Below are 17,554 nucleotides of genomic sequence, written 5' to 3'. Positions count from 1 at the left end.
AAGTCTCCCATGTGGCCTTATACCCAGGTCAAAGGAGCACGTTCAAAGACTGTGGCAGCCTGGAGGAAATCTTGTACCATGAGAATCCAGGGTTCTGACCTTGACTATGACCCGCTCTATTGGTTACCCAACTTGTTTTTATCAGCAGAGTCTTTGAATTCAAGTTCATAGGGTTTTCTTCACATGAGGCTTCGCTGCTTACAGATAGAGGAGAGTGATGGGAGAATGGAAACAATTTCTGTATGAGGAAATGCTCACAGAGCAGAAAGCGCTGCTTGGGGAAGCAAGCAGAGGGCCATCCTACTCCTTTCTATTGCTACAAGTCACTTATTATTTTTTTCTTGCCCTTAAGGGCCATGTGAGACATTTCTTCTTGTTCCCCATAACCTCATCACAGCATCATACATTACTGACAACTCCGCTGGCTTGTTATTTCACCTTCCCTTGATTTCTACAGTGTTATACTGACCTAGGTTTATGCTTTTCTTCTTCATCCCCCTTTTCTCTATGTCATCAGTTAATTCATTTCCCGTGGTGACTGCCATAAGACGAAGTTCAGGCCTTAGCTTCTCCCTAGTGGGAAGTCTATTAGCTAACCACATACACTGAAAGCTCCCCATCATGTATCTCTTTGCACCCCACTGCACCTACTGGGGATAAGCAAGTAATTATTATGCAATGCTTTGTTCTAGGTTTTCTAGAAGTGACCCTGATTTCTGCAATTCTCAATCTCATCTTTGCTTTATTTCTAGAGCTGTGCCTCACTGATCTTTCCCAGAGAGTTGGTGTATACACTCTAGCCCATCTCTCCTTAGCTATCTCTGAGCACTACATTTATCAGGGACATTTGGCAGGCAGACAAGAAAGTCTGGAGGTGAGGCCACCACAGGCCAATCATGTCAGGGTGTGGTTCTTTTCCAGCGCTCTAAGATAGAATGTCATAGGGCCTTTAAGGAGAAGGTATTGAAGATCAGGGCACTGTCTATCTTTTCTGTATTTTTTATCTTTGGCGATCATGTGCGACTCTAACCCAGATGCCATGGTTGTCACATGGAAAATGAGCCAGCAGCAGAGAGACGTTTTAGATTAAATTGGGGTGAATGCTTCAGCAAATCTTTTGAAGACCATTCAAAGCCATCCATAAATACCGAGATTGGAAGGACCACATGACGCATGCACTATGGACCTCTGAATCAGCCATGGGGTATTCTCAGAGTGGTGGGAGCTCTAGTAAAAAGGATCGTTTGAAACATCCCTCCTGGTGTGATGGGGAGAGAGTTTTCTTTGATCAAATTCCCCCCCATGCAATTTGTTTCCATGAAAAGTCCCCAGCCCTGAGCTGTGGCCTCAGCTTAGACAGCACACTTGGTGTAGAACTTAATTTCCACAAATTCATGAAGGGTTTAAAAATGAAGCAAGCTCTGATACCCTTATCACAAAGTATCAGCAACTTGGTTTCATGTTTATCAGTTCTACTCCTCCTACCTCCAGGATGCTACTGAGAACTGCTAAATTAATGGTCTGGACAGTTTGATGACAGTAAAAAACTAGTCACACAGATGCTGGCCATTCCATCAACTGGATCCCAATGACAACTCTTGTAGGGTTGTTTCCCCAATGCTTAAGTCACGGTCAGCCATTGGACAAGTGTACTCCGTGGAAAGCAATTTACTCCTCTGGCCAACAGGGATGTGTTTAAAAGCACACAACCTTAATAAGCTAGTAATAGGCTCAGAAGACATTCAAGAGCTGTACCTTGTGCCTGAAGGGTCATCTCACTTCACATAGGGCTTCTAGAATAAAATTCAGACTTTGGATAATTCTGGCCCTAAAGATTGACAACCATGCCTCTGGAAGACTTCTCTTTCTACTTGTCCATCCACCCTATCCTGAATTTCCTGATACTGAAGCTTTACTTCATTGAAAACTCAGTGATTCCCAGTGATTTTTATAGGTGAACAAGAACTATTTGGCTTCCAGATGCCTTGTATCATTTTGGTTTCATGGTAAGATGTCCACTGTGTTGGGCTCTCTGTGATCTGTCTTCTGCCTGTCACTCTGATGAGCTCACCTCTCCTCCACCCCACCCACAAATCCCTCACAATTCTCCACTTCTACTACTTTTTCTGTGTTGGGGAGTCCACTTGTGGGCAGGTTCTGATTACCAGGAGTGCATTGACATGTTAGGACAGAGGACACTGACTGATGAATATGAATAGGTGTTTAACTAGCGCTCATAGCAAGCTGAGATTTCCAGGAAGAGGAGATACTGCCCAGAATTCTGGTGATGAGAAGAAGAGTCAAGAGGAGGGAAGGAGGAGGAGTCTGGATTTTCCTCTTGGTGAGTTTGAAGCCAGTGTGAAGGGCTCAATGCATGCTTGAAATTCCAGCCAGCACCCAGAGGTCTTTCTTGTTGGGTCACACAGGTGAACAGGGGGGAACCTAAGAACCCATCAACATTCAAATACCAAAGATGGAGTCCTCTTCATAGTACCTTTACACCTCTAAGTACTCCCACAACATTCATTTCATAAGCCACTGGTCTTCCCAAACTCCCCTCTAAAAATCACTGCTTCTCTCACCCCACTATCTTCTCAGAGGCAGTAGTGTCCTGGGCTTGCCTCTATTTTTATAGCACTTATCACATTTAGCCTTTGTAGTGGAGGGAACTGTGTTCTCCAAAAGATATCTCCAGTCCAACCCCCTACTACCTATGAACACGACCTTATTTGGAAATAGGGTCTTTGCAGATATCTAAGACTTCTGAAAGAGGTCATTCTGGATCTAGGGTGGGTCCTAAATCAAACTTTGAGTGTCCTTACAAGAGAAAAGAAAGGGAGAGTTGACACAGAGACAAAAAGAGAACAAAGGCAAATATTGGAGTTACACAGCTAGAAACCAAAGAACTCCAAGGATTGTCAGCAACCACCAGAACCTAGGAGAGAGGCATGGACCAGTCTCCCAGAGTCTCCAGAAAGAACCAACCTGGCCAACATCTGGACTTCAGTGTTTTGGTCTCCAGAACTATAAGAGAACAAATCTCCATTTTCTCAAGCCATGAAGCCTATGAGAATTTGCTATGATAACCCTAGAAAATTAATGGCTTTATTATTGCATATCTGGATTTTTATCTTTATCACAAGAACTATGAACTTCCAGAGGGCAGAGGTTGTATTGTGCTCACCTCTGGATCTCTACATCCTTGCACCGAGCCTGGTACAAATGGAGAAACACCTGCCCTGTGTCCTGAAAAAGAAAAAAGAAAAAAGGAATGCTGCTAAGTCCAAGTCAATTGAAAGGCTCTCTGAAATTATCTCTGCAGCAGGAAGATGTCCATAGAATCTGCTAGCTCCAGTGAAATCCTGAAGGGCTCAGTCTCCACATGAAAAGCTGAGGGCACACCACAGTTTACACTTCAGGTTAGACCATTTTTTAATTTTGTGCCTGCAGGTGAATTTCTAGAGCTATTGGGTCACAGACAGCGCCCCTGTGCCAACCTGCACAGGCACTAAGGAGTTTTGGCATGCACCCAAGCTTTGTCTCCAGGTCCATGTTAGCCACATTTGTCCAGAAGATGGGCAAGTAACCTAGGCGCTCTGATTTAAACCACATGCCCCCGGGAGCCTTGGAATGAGGGTTCAACTGGTGCAAATAACCTGCTGTTTAGTTTGGGTGCTTTCTTCTCTAGCTGAGCAAAGAGATGATTTTTTGTTTTCCTTTAGGAGGAGGTGAGTGAGTAAGGGCAAAAAATATTTACTTAGGGACCACCTAAGCCAGGTCTAGAACTCCTGAGCCAGGTGGGAAACTTCAGCCCAGTGAGAGTTCTTTGTTTCAGCAAAAAAAAAAAAAAAAAAAAAAAAAAAAGCAGCTACAGATGGACAGCCCGGGAGTGAGGGAGGAGACCGCTGAGGCAGGATTGCTGCTGCATGCCCAGGGACCACTGCCCGCCCATGCTTCTCTAGCACTTCATTTTCAGATGACAAACAGCCCGGCCACATGCTTAAAGCTCAGCACTTTTTTTTTCCTCTTCTCTCTTACCCTGCCACATTTTATTTTCTAAAAGCCACAAGAGCATCAGTTGATTTTCCTCTCCCTGGCTGAAAAACATTTATTATAGATTCTTCATCTTTCCCCTCTCCTTGGGGCAGCTCAGGCCCTTGAACCAGGAGATGAAGCTTTGCTTGGGAAGGAACACTGCCCACACGTAAGAGGGTTAAGGTGCTTTTGATTCAATCCTTGTTCTGTAAGGATGGCATGGATGACAAATAAGTCCAGGCAACAGAAGTAAGAAACTGAAGAGTGGGCACAGAAGAAGTTGAAGGGTCCCTCAAATTGAAGCCCCACCAAGCCTTCCAGACAAACATACATACATGAAAGAAGTAGGAAGACAATAACTTTTGTTTTTGTGCTAGTAGATGTGTAAAACTGGTGCTCTGCAGTTTTCAAAGAATCTCCATATCTATGCAGTTCTTTCGTCTATATCATATTCCTAGGATAGAAGGTGGGCATGCCTTTCATTTTCTAGATACACAGATAGAGAGACTTTGACTGGATCAAGGTCATGCAACTTTTATTTTTCAGATAGGGAAAGAGAGAAGCTATGACAGGAGCGAGGTTATATGACTTAACCTGGGTTAAGTAGAGACGAGAGTGCCGACCTGTGGCTGACACTCTCCATGTTTCCCCCCTTCATAAAAGCAGCTGGCCTTGGTCGGGTTCTTTCTCTTCATTGAGTCCTAGTCTAAGAACTCTGCTTGCATCATCTCACTGAATCCTAAAAGGGCCTGCAAGAGGAGGGCTGCGACTCTTCCAGTTTTACAGATGGAGGTACTAAGGCTTATCTAGATAACACAGTAAGTGTCAAAATCAGAATTCAAACGCAAGTCTCTGACTAACTCAAAACTCTTAGATCCCACTTGCTGAGAGAAGGCTGAGCAAAGTCAAAGCTTGTGTCCAGAGGACTCATTAGGGAATTGCTTAGAGGATGTGACGTTTGGAGTCTAAATAGAGTTTGGAGTCAAAATAGAATGAGAATGAAAAGTAATATTAATTGCAGTTAAAATACGTGAAGGCTTTCAGAAGAATCTAATATCTCCTATACAGATAGCACGAGTCTCCTAATTTTACAGATAAAAGACCAAGGCTTGGGGAGATCGCATAACCTGCTCACAGTCCCACAGTCCCAGAGCTGGAACTTTGAAAGCGTCAGGACACACATTCAGTTTTGTTTGATCTCAGACCACTCCACCATGCTTCATAGGAGAGTGACAACAGAGGTGGCCACAGTCCATGCTCCTTACATGTGAGATCCTTAAGTGTAGGCATGACCCAGTTACTCACAGGGGGATTGCTGGGACTTTCTTTGATCAGAACCACATACCTGTGCTGGAGAACATCATTATAACATTGCTAAGTGTTCTGATGCGAACCATGGGTTGGAAAAGAGCTTCCAAGACAAAGGATGGGACTTTTGATAGATAGGTGTTTTAGGAAAGCAAGACATAGACATGCAGGTGAGAATGTAGGTCATCTCCAGAGTGAGAGACACATTTGGAGGTTCATGGCTCTTTCTTTCTTTCTTTCTTTCTTTCTTTCTTTCTTTCTTTCTTTCTTTCTTTCTTTCTTTCTTTATTCATTTATTGTGCCCAGGGATTGAACCCAGGGGCCTTCTAACTCTCAGCTACATCTTTAGCTCTACTGTTTATTATTTATTTAGAAACAGGGTCTCACTAAGTAGCTGAGTCTAGCCTCAAACCTGTACTCCTCCTATCTCAGCTTCCCAAATACTAGGATCACAAGTGTGTGCCACCAAGCATGGCCATGTCTCCTCTTCTGTAGGAGACTTTCATGAGGGTTGGCAGGAGGAAATATAGAAGAATAACATCATATTGGCAGCCACAAGATGATTCTGAGTATTTTGTTATCTCCTGGATCCTGATGGGGCCTTCAAGGACATGTCGAACTGTTATTTTGATTATAACACAGCTAGACTTGTGATCCGGGCATGTCCTTGGGGTTGCTACAGGACAGGCAGGGCACATTGGGGTCTGTGGTCAGACATTCCTGGGGCTCCCTGAAGTCTCCTTGCCCATGTCCCAAGGTTAAGCAAGGCACCATATTAAGATGTTCTGGAGGAGCAGGAGTGAGAATTCCAGGAACTTAGTAGCAATAGATTTTTATCTTTATTCTTGATAATTATTTTTTAAATTTTCTTTTGTACTGTAGCTAAACACAGGAGTGTACAAACTTCCATTATTTATTTAGTTTGCTTGGGATTCTTTTGACATTTCTGTCGTGTTGTTGACAGATGGAAAAACACTCTTATTTTCTTCCCATAATGAGACATCCGTGGGGAGTAATGTTAATGGCCCTCTACCAGGTTTTTTGAGTACTTACAATGATCTAGCCTACATTCGTTTACGAAATTTTCCCATGCAAGGTAAGTATTATTTTTCCTAACTTTAAGAGGAGGTAAATGAAGCCAAGAGGGGTCAGATCATTTGTTCAGGTCACACACCGAACAAATAGAAGAATTAGCATGGAAGCTTGGGTCTACATGATTCCAAAGTTCAGTTTTTTGCCTGAAGGTAATTGGATAGGCTCTCCATGGAGGCAGATGGGGGGAAATGTCCTCTGAGGTCATATTTGTGTATTTCAATTTGAGATAATAAATAATAGGACAGGAAATGACATGCTAGAAATGGTGTTTGGGCAGGTGGGGGGAGACAAGAGGCCATCAATAGTAATAGGAATTGGGATGTTGAGCACCTGGTTAAGAACAGTAGCTGTAAGAATAGAAAATGGTGTCTCAGGACCAGTAGACTTTGTGAAAAAGTAATTGGAACAGGGAGTGGAAGGCCCCAAATAAACCCTGAAGGCAAGTTCTCCAGAGGCACAGGCACAATGAGAAAAAAGAGGATATGTTATGATGAAAGGGTTTTAAAAGAAGCAGAGCTGGGCATGGTCGTGCATGCCTGTAATCCCAACACTTGGGAGGCTGAGACAGGAGAATCACAGGTTCAAGACCAGCTTCAGAAACTTAGCAAGACTCTCAGCAACTCAGAGAACAACCTAGCAAGACCCTGTTTCAAAACAAAAAAATAAAAAGGGGTGGAGGTGTAGCTCAGAGATAGAATGCCCCTGGTTTTCATTCCCAGTACCAAAATAATTAATAATAATAATAATAATAATAATAATCATAAATAGGAAAGTTGGAGGTGGTTTCCTCTGCAGAGTTTAGTGTAGAATGCATAAGGCAGGGCAGCCACTGGAAATGGTTGGGCCCCAAGCAGTTGAACCAGTGCCTCTACAGATGGTCATGGGTGAAGGAAGCTCTCCGTGGACATAGGATGTCACCAATACCGGTCCCTCCACAGATGAGAAGCCTGGAGTTTCTATTGGCTGAGAGCTGGGGAAAGTGTGTTCGAGGTCAGTGTGACAAACAACCTATGCTGAGGAGCACAGGTGTCTACACACCTGACATGGCAATCTTCTTTACCGTGGGAACCTCCCCTCCTTTCCCCACCTGCCCTCTGCAAGCCCAGGGGACTCTAGCAGACTTAGGGAAGACCGCCACAAGAGCTGTCTAGCACCCACTGTTGGAAGGAAGGCCCTGCCAGCCCCAGAGCCACTTTGAAACAAGCCATACCTCCAGAGGAGGCATCGGGCTTGTGCTATTTTGTTTTTTATTCTTTTATATCCATTCACTATAGCTCCTTTTCTTTTGCCGAGTAGTAGAAAAAGAACAGTTATGGCTTTACCCTGCTACCCTGTGATGTTTCTACATAAGCTTTGTGACATGAATTATTGATGATGGCTACTTACTCCTGCCTGCAAATGCCAATGCACAGACTCTGGAAAGTTCTCTATAGGGCAGAGGTCACAAAGCCACCGCTCATGAACTGAATATGGCTCACTGATATATTGTGCTTGACCTACACAATATTTGTTAACATATAGAGCCAACATTTTTAAATTGGGAAGTTTCACACATTCCTACAGTTACAGCTTCTACTGAAAAGGCAAAAAGCTCTGGAAATCCTGGACTACAATCCCACATGTCAATAAGCAGCTGGAGCTGGGTTATTTCTGTGGCCTTTACACATGGCCTTTAGTTTCTGTTTAACCACAGTCTCCACTACTCCCTTTTATCAGGCACAAAACCTACTGCTCCCATTTATCCCACTTAATGGGCCCCTGTGGGCATTTAACTTGGAGATCCTAAATCAGTAATGGTATTGGTATTGGTTCAGGTAGAAGTTAGTTGATGCCCAGAATGTATGAAGGGGCTTGAGTGGTTGGGCAATGGCTGACTTCCAATTTCTTTCCCTTTCCTTTATGCATTATTCTAATTCTAGTCTCCTTGCAAAAATGCTCAGAGATGGATGCTGAGCACCACGGGCATCATCCCTTCCCACCACCAGAGCATAGCATTGGCTCCCAGGCTGGCCTCCTTCCACCAAGCCCCTCATTCTGTGATGTTTTCCATAGCTCCCTCACACCCGCAGGGAGATCCCACCAGGTGACTCACAGAGATATCAATGACATTGCAACCACTTGAGACATATTTGTGCAGAGGAAAAGGCAAGAGAAAGAATGTGGTGAAATGAAGTAATGAATCTGATTATATTGGAAAGGAGATGAGACACTGGGGCAGTGAATGGAGTTGAGTCAAAATCAGAAAGGGCAGATCATGGAGCACCTGAGAGGCTGGGCCTGCTCCTTGGGCAACAGAAAGCCATGAGAGCATTATAGTCTGAGCAATGGTGTGTCCTGATGGAGTACTTGACATAGTGAGGTCACTCTGGAGACAGGCTGGAGCAGAGATAGATCTGAGGTCAGGTGGCCGCTAATGAAAGTTACGCTTCTAGGTTGAAAATCTGCTCTTATCTCTGCTCACTCAGCATGCAACCACCTGCCTGGGCCTCAGTCTTCATCTGTGACCTTTGGATGATCTTAAAGTATCAGTCTTCTCGTGCCAAAGAGGACTCTGGCACCTAGAGCCTCCACCTGGTGTTCCCACTGTGGAGGTGTGGAGAGGGCAGGACCTGCTCCCTCTGGTTAGAATCCTCCCCTATTTGGTAATTATTGCTTGAGGTCCTCTTTTGGATGGCACTGTCAGTCACACAAAGCTGATAATGTGCCAGTGTTCCCTAAAGAGCAAAAAAGAGGGACAAATAGACCCAGATATCCCTAAATGCCAACAGCATCTAATAGGCCTTGCTATTTGTGCCTATAAGCCAGACATCTTCACTTTGTTGGATTTATATTAGCCTATCTGTAAAACAGAAAACACATCATACAGTAGGGAAACACATCATACAGTGGGATGGAGATATTTTCAGTTTTTCTACCACCAGGGGCCTCCCTTCACTGGGGTCACTTTAGTGGACAGGGTTGAAGAAGACAGGGGCACTGATGGGAAGGACTAAGCATGCACCTGCAATGCTAACTGGGCCCCATCACAGCTCTGGGCTCCCGGGATTTCACAGCCACAATCTGATAATCACCACAGAGCAGAGAGAGCTGGTATCCTTCTGCTAAATAAGCACATGCTTGCTATTGCTCTCAGCTATACTTAGTGTCATAAACTTAAGTAACATTCAAGACCAAGTTTTTCTTCTTCTGAAGATCCTTTTAAAGGAGCCAGATGCTACACCTGTGGCATCTCTTGAAACTTCCCTGGAGCTGAATATAGCTGACGTTTAACAACACACACTGGCCCATAGCTGTTCAACTCTTGAGTGTATGCCTCATTCCCCTGCTATGGAACAGGCACCAAAGTATTCCAGAGATTAAAAAAAGGGAATGAAACACAGTGCTTTCTGATCAGATTACTTTCTGGTGGAGAGCTGCTCGGGTCAGGATGTGGCCGGAGTGTTTCTCCCAAAGGTTCATGTAGTAGAAGTGTAGCCCTTGTATAGCAATGTTGGAAGGTACTGGAACCTTTGGAGCAAGATCATTAGGTCACCAGGAATGCTGCTCTAGAAAGAATGAATGTTGTTTCCCCACAGTTGTTATTCTCCTAAGAGAAAGCTGGTAGAAATAAGCAAACCCTTTTCTGGCTTCTTCTCTCTCCCTCTCAAATGGGCCCACTGTGATGCCATCTGCCTGGAGACCTTTCCCAGAGCTGGGCAGAAGCCAGTTCCTGCTCTTCAGCCTCCCAAACTGTAAGCTAAATCACTTTTTCTTAATAAATTACCCAGCCTCAGATGTTTTGTTACATCAGAAAGCAAACTAATAGAGCGACTGACCCTATGATTGGTATGCGTGTACCCACGGCTAAACCTCTGAGTGTTAAAAGGAAGATCAGTAGAGAGCGCTATAGAAGCTCAGCTTGAGAACAGCAGCCGATTCTTTCCAGAGCAATTTATACCAAAGCTGAACCTTGGAAGATGAAGAATGTAAGACACTCCTCATCTTCCAGGAAAGGATGCTTGTGGACACGTGTGCACGCATCGTTTTTCTCTGTACATCAAAGTGAAACAGTCTGAATACCCTTACCCTGTATTTAGCTCAGATCAGATGCAGAGGGACTAGTGACTGTTTCTCTTTATTTACCTCTCCACCTCCATCATTCAGCAATGACATTTGAATAGAGAGTTCCCTTGAACTCTCTCTGCATTCTAAAAGATGCATCATGGTCAAGAACTATGAGCACAAACCTCCCCCCCACTTACCATCCATCTGGGAGTCGACAGGTAAGCCATGACCTCAGAGCCTCACCTGCCCCATCTGTGGAGCCTCAAATGTCCAATCCTTACACCTTGCTGGACAGGCAAGACACTGCCGACAAGTTCTCTTCCAGCGGCTCTGTAGACAGCAACCATTTTACTGAGCACCTATATTATACTGGGCGCCAGGCTAGGAGTCAGATCTATCCAAACTGCAGTCCACTGTTCACCTGGAATCTACCATTCTACCCCTCACAAACATGTTTCAAAGCAAGTTTGTACCGCCCTTGTCATATTCTCCTACAAGATTTTATTCTGGAAGGGGAAGCCCACCCCAACCTTAAAATGCAGGTGTAGTAAATGCGAATTTGCTTGACGACTAAAATGACCCTATCATTTTGCAGGGAGCAGCCAAAACGGCACCTCCAACCCATTCAACAGCCAGGATACTCCAGTCCCAATCTTCAGCTAAGCACCTTAACTAAGTAACTGCTTACTTGATTAATATTCGGGATCTGGATCCAGACCCTCTGCGGGAGCTGGATACACATACTTTCCAGTCTTTTCCTCTGTCACTCTCGGGTCTCTTTGTCTCCAGATCCTGTGTTCTTTCAGACACATACTCGAATCCCACGCCTTTCGGCGGGGCACAAAGGCCAAGTCAAATCTGATCACAGCACCACCACTAAACGCATCCCTGCCACTGGGTGCCTCCCGACACATTATTTTCCACCATTTCTTTCATTCTCCAAAAGGGAAAACATGTGCAGCACTTTCCCTGTCTCTGCCCTAGACCCCGCGCGGCGATCTGGGCTCTCCTGGAGCCAGGCCCCGGGAGAGACAGCCATTCTCAGCCTCACTGGACAAAGCCAGGGTTCCCTTGGCAACGGACCGAGTGGACGCGGGCTCGCAAAGGGGTTTCCCTCCAGCCCCGGACCTCTCTGGACTCAGGAGCTCACCCCCAGTGTGCGTCTCTCATGGAGGCGTCTCTAACCAGGGTAGGAAAATAACAGTTCTGAACCTCATAATTGGCATTTGGAGGCTATTGTTTTGCATTCAACAGGCAGTAAAATGTGAGTTGAGTGGGTGAATGAATTCAGGCGTAAGCTGGTGAGCATCCCTGGGCGGGCGGAGGGGCAGCCGCTTTCGTTTCTGCACACAGGCAAGTCTTGGTCCGAAATAGTTTGGGGTTGTGAGTGTGCCTTTGTCTTTTTGGAGGTGGGAGGATGGGGAGGGAGAGAGGGAGAAAGGCTACTAAAGGCAAGTGTTTTCTGTCTTCTCTCTCCTCTTTGGCTTTTTATTTATATAAATATAAAGAAATCAGGGATCACTTGTTTTCAGGTTAGTACCAACACCTGTTCACTATTTCTGCCAACCAATTCTCGTGTTGTGTCCTTTCTCTCTAAACTGACTCTCTCTCTCTCTCTCTCTCTCTCTCTCTCTCTCTCTCTCGACATTTTTGTCAATGGCAATGGAGAAGAAAGATTTGTTCTAATGTTGAGAGTTATCTTATCTTGTGGAGTTCATCTCTGAGCGGCAGAGCCGGGGCTGCATTGAATGGGACGGGCTGCCGTATTTCCTCCCACCTCCAACTCTGTGGGTTGTGTAGTATTTGAACCCTGTCCCTGACCCAGGTTCATCCAGGAGACCTCCTATGTGCCTTTGGTTGACGAAGGAAATGTGATTGACTGGGTTAATAGGAATTAAAAGTTTCTATAATAATTGAGAAGGTTGTCATCGAGGTCTAGGCTGAGGGCCTGGGTGGGGGGACAGTGAGGGAAGGAGCGATAACTCAGCTCCTCTGTTTTACTCCAGGACTTCAGAGGAGGAGAGAACTGTGCTAAAGGGCTTCTAAAAAATGACCCTGCTTACAGTCCCCGGAACGAGCAGAGATAAGTGTAAGTCAGTGTTGACGGGAAACAGAATGCCCTCTGCTTTCTCTATCCTTCCCTCTTTCCCCCTTTCTATTTCTTCCTTCCTTTTATCCTTTCTTCCTTCTCCCTTCCTCCCTTCCTTCTTCCTTTCTCATTTTTGGAAGGAGACTGGAGATTGAACCCAGGGATGTTCTACCTCCAAGCTATACCTTCAGCCTTCTTTTATGTTTTTACTTTGAAACAGGGTCTCACTAAGTTGCTGCGGTTTTTGCTAAATTGCTGAGGCTGGTCTAAAACCTGCAATCCTCATTTATCAGTCTCCCAAGTACTGGGATTACAAGTGTGGGCCACCACTCCTGGCTATCTTTCTCTTTAAAAAAAAATCACATTTGTAGCAAGGCCTAAGCTTAACTCAGAGACTCTGAAACAGGTGTTTCAAAGGGCTCTTTGAGTTTAAAATGGTCACTGCATATACTATTCACGACCATTATAATACAGAAAAATCTTGTGTCTTTCTTTTGTGTTTAAGCTTCTAGTAAACTCTTTGGAGACAGGAACTATAATGTTTGGGAATCTATCCACCACAAGGCCAGGTGCATTTGATTGCTTGATCAATGTCTGTAGAATTGGGTTGACTTGGGCAATCAGCCTGGAGTGCTATTGGCTGCTAACTTAACTACTGGTTGCATGGGGTGTGAAACTAGAACCAGTTTTGTGATCATTTGACCCATGATCTAGACTCCTATCATTAATCAGCAGTGGGACCCACCCACGCTATTTCAGTGTTGTGACTCTTGGTTTCTCCATCCATCAAGCAACAGGGTTTGGATGAGAATGATGTTTCCCCACTCAAAGTCCTTACCTGAAGACTGAGGAGTCTGACAAATAGGAGGATTTTGGAGGCCAGTGTTCTCAGGAGCATCTGTGGAGAAGAAGAGGAGGAGGAAGAGGAGGTACAGGAGGAAGAAGAGGAGGAGGAAGAGGAGATGGGGGAGGAAGAGAAGCAGTAACAGCACAGAAAGGTGCAGAGACAGGAAGCCAGGCATCCCTGGGCCCTAGATGACCATTAAGGGCCCTGGTACCTCTGACATCCAGAGTCATGAGACTAATATTTTTTGGTTCATTGCTCCTGTAGTGGGCCCTTTGGAGGAGTGGAATGAAGCAATACTGTGATCATGCATCAGCTTTCAACAGGTGACTCTTACATGCTAGGAGTGAGTAGGAAGAGTACTCCTTGTGCAGGTGACATTTAAGAGAGGCTTCGGCTACATGGGGAGTGAGCTGGGCAGACCCAGGGAACCCAGACTGAGGAACCACAAGTGTGAGGATCCTAATGTGAGATCAATCAGCTTGAGATGTTTAAGGCAAAGCAAGGGGCCTGGGGTGGAGACTGAGTGAGGCAGGTCAGAAGGGTGGAAATAAGATAACTCATATCTTAGGAGCCTTGAGCCTCATGTATGATGGAAACAGACAGGAAGTTGCCATCAGACCAATCTTCACACCCAAGTGATAATACCTGGTCACCTCAGAACTGGACAAAAGATCTGCTCTGGGGACCAGATTTGCAAAGTAGTTGGCAAGAGTGAAAGGCTGGGATGCTAAGCAGTCTGTGTGGGAAGTCAGGTGATGTCTGGGGAGTCAGATAAACCTAGATTTGAATCCTAACCCAAGGCTTGGGCATGTTACTTAACTTCCCCAATATCTGTCTCCTTGTCTATTAAAGAGTAATTATATTACCCATCTCAGTGAGGTGTGGAGATGAAGACAGAGAGATTATGCACATCATCTCCTAGCACGTGCTTGAAATGATATCCATAATTGTCAGAATAAATTCCAGGACCTTTTCCCAGACCAGCAAGACATCTGGAGATGTCAGGTCCATGATGGGTCTCATATGATACCCATTTTTGTGACCTGTTTTTTTTTGGGGGGGGGAGGAGAAGATGGGAAAAGAAAAGGTGAGATGACCTCTGCACAGAACTTCAGCTGTTGAAGGTCAGAGCTGTGACTGGGGCCCAGGGCTCTTTGTTCCTGACTAGCATTCTATACTTCTACACTAGGAATCAGAAAACTATGGCTGTGTAGGCCAAATCCAGCTTCTGGATTTATAAATAATGTCTTACTGGACCATGGCCATGCTCATTCATTTGCGTACTTTCTATGGCTGCTTTAGCAATTTGACAGCAGAGTTGAGTAATTGCCACAAAGACTGTCTGGCCCGCAAGGGCTAAAATATTTACTTGCTGGCCCTTCACAGACAGAGTGTGCCAGCCCTGATCTACACTGCTCTGCTCCCTTCGCTGGCTTGGATTTATTATATTTAGCTCAGGTGTTGCCAGCTAGGAAGGGTCAGGCCTCCAGAGTAGCAGAATTGAGACACTCTCTGGGGAAGAGCAGAGTCCTGGTGGGTTAGCATAGCAAGAGACCTCGGGCTCCTGGAAGCCAGACCAAGGGCATTGGACTGCCTGGGGAGGACAGAAGAGCAAAGGATGGAGACTTTAGACATAGAGGCCTGGGTGAGATGCAGAGAGTTTCTGAAGCCTTTCCCTCGCCCACCTTGGACCCAAGACAGCTATTAGAAGAGAAGGAGAAACGGGAGGGCTCAGGAAATGGGCAGTGCAATATCTCTCTTTGACTATCTGGACTTAAATTCCTCTGACAATTTGTCTGTTGGAGTCATATCTATCAGGGAGTAAACAGACCCCAGAGCCCATCACTTCATGCTTCCACATGATTGTTGCCAGCACACTGGGAAGAAATATTTTCTTATTCTCAGAGACCATAGCTCCAAGGCTTATGGGCTAATTTGAAGGCCCTTCTTCACTAAAGACTTGAAGGATGAGTGGGGACTATGATGTCTCATCAGGAACTATTTACCTGCCTGACAGTCAAGAAGCACATGGGATGGCTTCTGTCTCTTTGACCTTCAAGTTCCCATGAATGCACTTAAATGAATCTGTTATAAGACCCTGTAGCCTTTAAAGCTACTGATGCATCCAATCCCTGCAAGTAATTGTTGATCTACTCCCAAGATTTAATCTAGTGTTAGAGCACACATGTATAGGGGTGCAGCCATAGGTCAGGACCCAGTGGAGGCTGCCCTTGATTGGTTGTGTAGGATGCAAGGTTTCCCCTTCATCCTTAGATGCTTCTCTTGATTTCCAGTTTTAGACTTAGCTTGTTGCTGTAAGCAGTGGAAATTGGGTTACACAGTCCTTCAACTCCAGGTAATATAAATGCAGTGCCCTGTATTTCCTGGCACTCTTAACTTTCCAAGCAGCCTACATGGGGAACACACCATCTTTTTGGAATGCTAAATAATCCACCAGAGCCATAAGCCATGGTGTTTCAGAGCTCCATGGGCTCCTTCCACTGATCCAACAAACAGATGTGCTCATTTCTTGCTTCTTGGAATGCTCTGATCATTTGAAGAGCAGGGACACAGAGTTGGATGGGTCACACAGTGCACTAACACCCGAGATAATCCACAGTCTGAGTGAATGCCCTACACACCTATGTACCCTAATGTTATCTTGCCTAATTCCTAAAAGTAGTTGAGTAACTGTGAGACCAAGCAGAGTAATAACTGAATCTCAACACAGGCTTGTCTTTCATTCCCAAGAATTTTCAACATAGAAAACTCTCCATGGTCTCAGTCAACTCTTCCCTTCCCTTTTTCTTCTTCCATAGTGGTGCTTAGTTGAGTTTGTGGCCATTGCATAAATGGTTAGTGGAAAGATAAGAGAAGACCAACAAGTCTAAGAATCTGCTGGCTGGTCTGAAAGCTAGTCACCTTTATTGAAGCATTGGAGATTCTAGGCAAAACAAGAGGAGCTGGAATAACTTCTCCCTTCACTGAAATGAATTGAGCCCCAGATTCAAGGGGGGTACAGACAGACACTAACCAGCATGTGGAGAGGAAGGGAATGTTATAGAAGGAGCCCATGCTAAAAATAAATTATTTTTTACAAGTGTGGTTAACTTTACTGAGACTTAAAAATTACACAGCATGCATTTCCCCCCTAAAATAAAAGCTTTGAGAAAGTTTGATCTGACTCACATGGAGAACTACAGAAAAAGAAGGTATTTGTGAGAGGTTTTAAAATTATGACCATATTTTGAGTATGATAGTCATCAGGAATATTTAACGTGATCAGAGGTAAACCAATGTGTCATTGCTTTATTTAAATCGATTTAGTCTTTAGTGTTGCTCATTAAAGAGATTCCCTAGCAGCACTCTTATTTATGGAAAATATCCATCTATCACCATCTAGGAGCCATCTAGGGGGGAAAAAAGTATGAAGAAATAGGCCAATTTTGTTGGAATCTGTCTAGTGTGACAGTTTTCACTCTCTCCAGAGTGAAAATAATCGTTCACTTAATATTTAATCTATAGCCAGAAAATGATATTCAATGCTAAGTGTGACATTTTGTTTTGTGTTTAGTTGGGATTAGAACCAGCTCATTGATGGAACTGGCTGAGCTGGTGTGCTTATGAATCAGCCTTTGAGCCTGTAATGACCTGATATTAATAATTTAGAGTTGGACATCGACCACACAGCACAGGCCTTCTTTCTGGTTTGCTTTTTACTCCAGCATATCACAGTTGCCCTGGCAGATGGCGCTTCTGCAAATTCTCAAAAATTTCTTCAGTTATTCTTAAATAAATATAAAATTGATAACATTATCTTTGTCCAGCTTTGGTATGTTTCCCCAAGTATATAATTTTGCTCCCACCTTACATAACATTGACGAGGAGTAACTCCTAACCATTTCTGTGCAATGTGGTTAAAGCTAGTGATGTGTGAGAGCATCCATCAGAGACACACCCTAAACCCTAACCTCCCCTTAGACACACACATTAATAATAGTTGAGTACCAGTAGCTCCTGCTTTTTTTCTGGATCATTATCAGTCTTGCAGTCTGATGCTCTTGCACTGGAGTTTACATAGTATTTTTGTTTGTTGGACAGAGAGGTGGAGGGGCAGAAAGAAATAGGGGGAGGGC

At 44.6% G+C, this 17,554-nt stretch overlaps 1 protein-coding gene across 1 annotated transcript in view; it reads left to right on the top strand.

Moving 5' to 3' along the window:
• Window positions 1-17,554, top strand: part of ANKFN1 (ankyrin repeat and fibronectin type III domain containing 1) — a gene marked incomplete at its 3' end in the record, with an annotated part of 415,223 nt that overhangs the window by 78,459 nt on the left and 319,210 nt on the right. The window lies entirely within an intron of this gene.

The sequence above is a fragment of the Muscardinus avellanarius genome (genome assembly GCF_963383645.1).
Source record: "Muscardinus avellanarius genome assembly, chromosome: 16".
Classification (NCBI taxonomy): domain Eukaryota; kingdom Metazoa; phylum Chordata; class Mammalia; order Rodentia; family Gliridae; genus Muscardinus; species Muscardinus avellanarius.
This window is presented reverse-complemented; position numbering and strand designations above follow the sequence as displayed.